This window comes from Octopus bimaculoides, chromosome 29, assembly GCF_001194135.2.
Source record: "Octopus bimaculoides isolate UCB-OBI-ISO-001 chromosome 29, ASM119413v2, whole genome shotgun sequence".
Taxonomy (NCBI): Eukaryota; Metazoa; Mollusca; class Cephalopoda; order Octopoda; family Octopodidae; genus Octopus; species Octopus bimaculoides.
Window position 1 is genome coordinate 10,754,149 of NC_069009.1, and position 6,446 is coordinate 10,760,594.

Sequence of the window (6,446 nt, forward strand, 5' to 3'; positions counted from 1 at the left end):
TTCTTCTTCTTCTTCTTCTTCTTCTTCTTCTTCTTCTTCTTCTTCTTCGACTTATCCTTCCTCTTTTCCTTCTTCTTCTTCTTCTTCTTCTTCTTCGACTTATCCTTCCTCTTTTCCTTCTTCCTTGACTTTTGGCTTTGCTTTGTCTTGTCCTTATTTTTGTCCTTGTTCTTAGTCTTCTTCAATTTCTTTTACTTTGTCTTATTCTTCATTTCAGTGCTGTTGCTCCTTTCTTTCTTTCTCTTTTTCCATTTCTTCTTTTCCTCTTTCATCTTTCGCCTTCTTGTTTTCTACTTCCATCCTTCTTCTTTTACTGCTTCTAAGTTTTTTTCTTGTTTACTCCAACTTCTAACTTTCATTCTTCTTGTATTTCTTGTTTTCCTTCATGTTCTTCTTCTTCTTCTTCTTCTTCTTCTTCTTCTTCTTCTTCTTCTTCTTCTTCTTCTTCTTCTTCTTCTTCTTCTTCTTCATTTCCTTCTTCTTGTTCTTGTTCTTCTTCTTCTTCTTCATTTCCTTCTTCTTCTTCTTCTTCTTCTTCTTCTTCTTCTTCTTCTTCTTCTGCTCTTCGTCGCCTCGTTCTTCTTTTTATTAAGAGGCACAATCTTTAATACCATCATCATAATCAACAGCATGAAACATCACCACCAACATCACTTCAATATCAAAGTAATCAACATTAACGGCATCACCCCTCATCAGCATCATAATATCTTCGTCATCAACACAACCGCCATATTTTCTTCTCTTGTTCCTCATTTACATATTCACCGCTACACCATGACAGTCAACAGCCTGGTTATCAGGTATATCCTGATCCTATTCTCCTTTCCATCTCGTTCACCATCAAATTGTTTAACAATAATATTTCATAATATGTCACATATCTTGTCCATAAAAATCTTAATACATTTTTTAAATTCCAGAGATTTGCGGGAAAATAATATCAAGCTCCTCAAAGCAGAAACTTTCCAAAATCTGTCCAAATTAACAGATCTGTAAGTTGAATCTGTCTTCTTTCATTGCATTGTATCAATGACATCATTCGAAATCTATTATATTTTCCCATTTTTTCTAATATGTGTTCTATCGTTTGTGAATCTGTATGTGAGTGTTGACCCGATTCTGAGATTTTGGCTATATGAGAGCCTGATATTTGAGGGGAAACATTTAGTGCATGCATGTGTATCGATCACAGTATACTAGTGTATCAACATGCGTGTGTAATTCGTTGTGCATTCTATGTTCGGTGTTTATTTCTAGATCAACGCCAAATAACATTCCTGAATATCCCTTGCGCTAAGTTTAGACCTACGCATACACATACATTTTTATAACATTCTTTATTGTTTTTGTTGTTGTAACTGTTGTTATAGTTCTTCTCCTTTTTCTCATTCTCCTTCTTCTTTTCTTCTTCCTTCTTTTCTTCTTCTTCTTGTTCTTTTTCTACTTCTTGTTCGTCTATTTGTTCGTCACTTTTTTCTTCTTTTTCTTCTTTTCCTAATTGTTTTTCTACTCCACTTCTGCTTCATTCTTTTATTTTTATCCTCCCTCTTCTTTTTTTCTTCATTTGTACCTTCTTCAACCTTCTCATTCTTCAAGGAGAAGAACGAGTAGAAAAAGTAAAAAGGAAAAGAGGAAAATGAGAAGTAATAAAAAGAAAAAAAGAAGAAACACAAGAAGAAGAAGAAGGAGAATAATAATAATAATAATAATAATAAAAAGAAGAAGAAGAAGCAGAAGAAGAAGAAGAAGAAGAAAGAAGAAGAAGACGGAGAAGAAAAGAAAAAGCAACAGAAGAAGAAAAAAGGAAGACGAAGAAGAAAAGAATAAGACAAAGAAGAAAACAAAAAGAAACAGAAGAGAAAGAAGAAGAAGAAAGCGAAGAAGAAGAAGATGAAGAAGAAGAAGATGAAGAAGAAAAAGAAGGCGAAGAAGATGAAGAAGAAGAAGAATAGGAAGAAGAAACGGAAGAAGAAGAAAAAGAAGTAGAAAAAGAAGTGAAAGAGAAAAAGACCATCATCATCATCAGCATCATCTCTCTACCATCATCATCATCATCATCATCATCATCATCATTATCATCATCACCATCATCATCATCGTTTTGTTCTTCATCAGCATCCGTTTACAGTCCTTCTCCTGAGTCATCTAATTATTTCGCTATTATAATTAATATCTGTTCCGAAATTCTTTACATATTCTTTTCAACAGAAATTTGTATAACAATGCAATCAACAATATTTAGGCGGCATTTTCCAGAACTTTTTTACTTTAACAGAATTTTTATTTTGATAATTTATGATTGTATTTCACTGCCCACATATTTATAACTTTTAAATGCCATCGCATTCTATAATGCTCTCTCTCCTTGTCTCGCTCTCTATGTCTCTATCTCTCTTTCACTGCATTCTCGCTTCCTCTCCAGCGGTGTACGTGATTGTTTTAGAATGTCTGTGAATGTGAATGTGTGTATATTTGTAAGTGAACATGTGTCTGTGTGTATTAGTATATATGAGCGTGTGATGGTTCAAGCAGCAGATTTTATGTATGTGCATACATATGTTTATGTTTTGCGTATGGGTGATTCAATATTCGTGTATCAACTTGTGGTTGCATTCCGGTCCGTATATTATTTACTCTCTTTAGCTCTGGATCAATGCTGAATACTATCCCTCAATCTTGTAATTGTATATTTAAAGCTAATTTGCCGATATATAAATTTCTATAACCTTCCAAATCTTAATCATTTTCTTTCATTGTTTCCCTCAAAATATTTCCAGCTACCGTCAAAATTATCATTGCCATAACTTTCCTCATCAACGTCATTATCGTAAGCACCTCCAACACTACCACCACCACAAATACCACCATCACCATCCCCTACCTCCTCTTCATTATGATGATCATCATCGTCATCACTGCCCCCCTGAGCATCATCATGAAAATCAACAGCACCCCCCTCCTCACGGACTCCGCTATATCATCATATACCCCACCACCAAAACCACCACCATCACAACCACCTCCATCACCATCACTAAGAACATCAACACCACCATCATAACCATCACCACCATAGCCATCACCACCACCACCACCATCATCATCATCATCATCATCATCATCATCATCATCATCTTCGTCATCATCATCTCCATCGTCTTCAGCGTCTGGATTTCTAAATTTTTATGCACTATATGTAATATTTTATCATGAATCGATTATGCACAAGTTTTTCACATCTCATTTTTTTTTAACAGATATTTGCAATACAATGACATCACTGAGATTGAAATAGGATGTTTTCAAAATCTTCCCAGTTTAAGGACTCTGTAAGTGGGATTATTTTTTGATTATTTTATTGACAAAATAATTCGAAACATTTCACATCTTTCCATCCTTTCTGTTTTCTCTCACTCTCCTTGATACACTATATATTCTCAGTCGCTTTCCATTGGAATATGCAATTCTTTGTGAATGTCTGGGAAAGTGTGTGGGCGCGTGTGTGTTTGTGTGGGCTAATGTATGTGTTTCTCATAATTCATGTACAGTAATCGATCGACTAACGCGGGTGTTACGTTCGAAAACTACAGCGAGAAATGAAAATCCGCGAAGTAGAAACAGTACTGTACTGTATATATGTTTTATTATTTCTTAATAATTTGTATATATTTGTCTTATAAATGCGAAACAACAACACAGAAAAATAGACGTAAGCTTAATAAAACGTGATAGGTGAACCGCGATATTGCGAGGATTACTGAATTTGATTTTGTGTATGTATGTACATATATATTTATATGTCTGTGTCTGTTGGTATCAGGAAATGTGTACGAATGTATCGACTTGTGTTTGTATATCTTTTTGGATATCATTAATTGTGTTTACTTTTCATCAACGCTGTTTACTATTCATGACTCTTTGTTCTAATAGTATATTGAGAATTAAATTATTCATGTTTAAATTCTGCTACACCTTCCAACTCTTAGTAATTAATTTTACGCTTTTCTATTTCTTCATCATTTACACCTACAACACGAAATTTCCGTCTTCGTTTTCTGTAAGTCATTTCTTTTCCTTCTCCATGCCCCTCTACAACAACGTATTCCTCCTTTATTCCTCTAAAATGACAAAAGCTGAAACAACTGCAACACCAACAAGGCCTTTGTAAACGCTTAAAAACTGCCCAGTAAAATGTCTAGTTAACTGTTTGACTAGGAGGAACAAATTCTATGTGGAAAATTTCTTCTGCACCATTGAAACTAACCAGCAACGTCTTGATGCTGAGCTTCGCTCCACGCGTGTTCGGGGCATGGTAACATCGAATGCTTTTATTGACTTAATTGCTGTTTCATTTCCGCGTCGTGGCCGTAACACCAGTAATCAATTTCGAAAATGGGTCCGGATCAACTTCCAACCGTTCTTTCAGTTCATGATTCATATTCACGCATGACGCTTTTTGATCTGTGAGCAAGCGAGGCACACATTTTGCTGCAACTCTTTTCATTCGCAATATCTCACTCAAAATTCGTCTGCAGGAGCTCCAACACACACCAATCATATCAACAATTCTGTCAATTCTTCGGCGATGATCCTTCAAGATCAGTTCATGAATTTTTGTGATGTACGATACAATTAAGAGGATATTTTTAGAACGCAGATTTGCCTTTAGAACAGCGGAAAACTGGGTAAATTACCTTTACAAAGCGGAAGCATTTGTCAACAGCTATGTAAGGGTAATTTACCGAGTATTTTTGCAGCAGTTCTAACAGCAACACTACGTTCTAAAATATATCATCCTTTTTGTAGCGTACAATACGCGTTTTCACGCTTCTAATAAAAAAGCAAATATTTGTTTATCTGCATTTATAAACACACAAACGCACACACAAATACGCGCGCGTTGAGACACGCAAACACACACACATATTTCAGCTGTTATTTCTAGCAGTGTAGGTGTTCTAACACACTCAGTCTTATTTAATGACATTTATTCTTTTCCTTTTAGGTGAAACCTGCTAACTAGCCGCTCCATCTAATTATTTGTAAACACGCTAGTGTTCGCTAAATCATCGATAAATTTTGTATGGAGTAAATATATATGCTTGTAGCGAGGATGTTCAGAGTAGGTAATCTGTGCCGACCATTCTGACGAAGCTTCGGCCTAAAGCTGAAGCCGTACGGTGAAGTGATATCAAGATTGCTACTTTCCTGCCATCCACAGCCGCTGATAGTATGCATGTATACAATTATATGTGCGTTGACAGTAGCAACAAAACCCTCCAGCTCTTATTTCTAGCGGCGTAGACGTTCTAACACCGTCAGTCACATGTAATGACATTTATTGTTTTCCTTTTTCGAGACACTCAGCTAACTAGCTGCCTCCTTTAAATATATTTGTATATATATAAAAGAGAGGATGTTTGTGTGTGTGTGTACGTGAATGTGGTTTATGCACGTCCACAAATTAGCACGCATGTCGCTCCAATTTTAGGAGGTGATGTGTCATGACCTTATGTGCATTTTGGCCAATATTTTCTCTCAGAGGCACCCGCGTATAGCTGCAAAAATCGATAAACTTTTACGAATTTTGAAGTTTGTTGACATGGCGAAGTCAAATCTGTGCGTACGCGCGTGAAGGCGAGAGAGAGAGAGAGAAATTGTATGTTTGTAAGAGGGAAGGTGAAGGAGAAATACATTTTGTTTGCCAGCGTCTGTGTGGTAGGCATGAAAGCAACAAGCAAAAAGAAAAAATACCTTCTCTGTCTCTCTCTATCTCTCTCCCTCCCGTACACACACATGCCAGTTATCTCTCTTTCTTTCTTTCTTTCTTTCTCACACACACACACCAACATTACACACAAAACAAATGTTGCCAAAAAGAAATACACTCTTTCTTTTTATAGTGAGTATGCCAGACAAAAAGTGTGGTGTGTATGTGAAGTTCTTTTGTTAGTGTGAGAGAGCAGCATGTGTGTATGTGTGTGATGTTGCTGTGTTTGTGAGACAGGGAGAGAGAGAAAGAAAGGAAGAAAGAGAGATATCTGGCATGTGTGTAAGGGAGGGAGAAAGATAGAGAGGCAGAGCGCGCTCTCTCTATCTCTTTCCCAACACTTTTTATGGAAACTGTCGAATTGATGTAAACAAACCCATGTGGTCTGATTTTCATGTTTCTAGGTATTGTACCGTAAATCGCCATTTCCAAAATATATTTATTTTAAATCATTTATCCGTATATATATATGTAACGCAAGATGTGTGTATGTGTTTTGTTGATATACGGGCAACACACACACATACACACATCCGAACATGTATGCGTACAAAAAATATGTATGCAATTGATGTACATACGTGCGTGTGTGTATGTGTGTGATGTTGCTGTGTTTGTGAGACAGGGAGAGAGAGAAAGAAAGGAAGAAAGAGAGATATCTGGCATGTGTGTA

At 36.2% G+C, this 6,446-nt stretch overlaps 1 protein-coding gene across 1 annotated transcript in view; it reads left to right on the forward strand.

Moving 5' to 3' along the window:
- Positions 1 to 6,446, forward strand: part of LOC106869292 (toll-like receptor 3) — a 353,412-nt gene that overhangs the window by 1,339 nt on the left and 345,627 nt on the right. Inside the window, exons 2-3 of the mRNA XM_052978036.1 lie at positions 924 to 995; positions 3,261 to 3,332. The gene's annotated coding sequence lies outside the window, so the exon portion shown is untranslated. The remainder of the gene's footprint in view (positions 1 to 923; positions 996 to 3,260; positions 3,333 to 6,446) is intronic.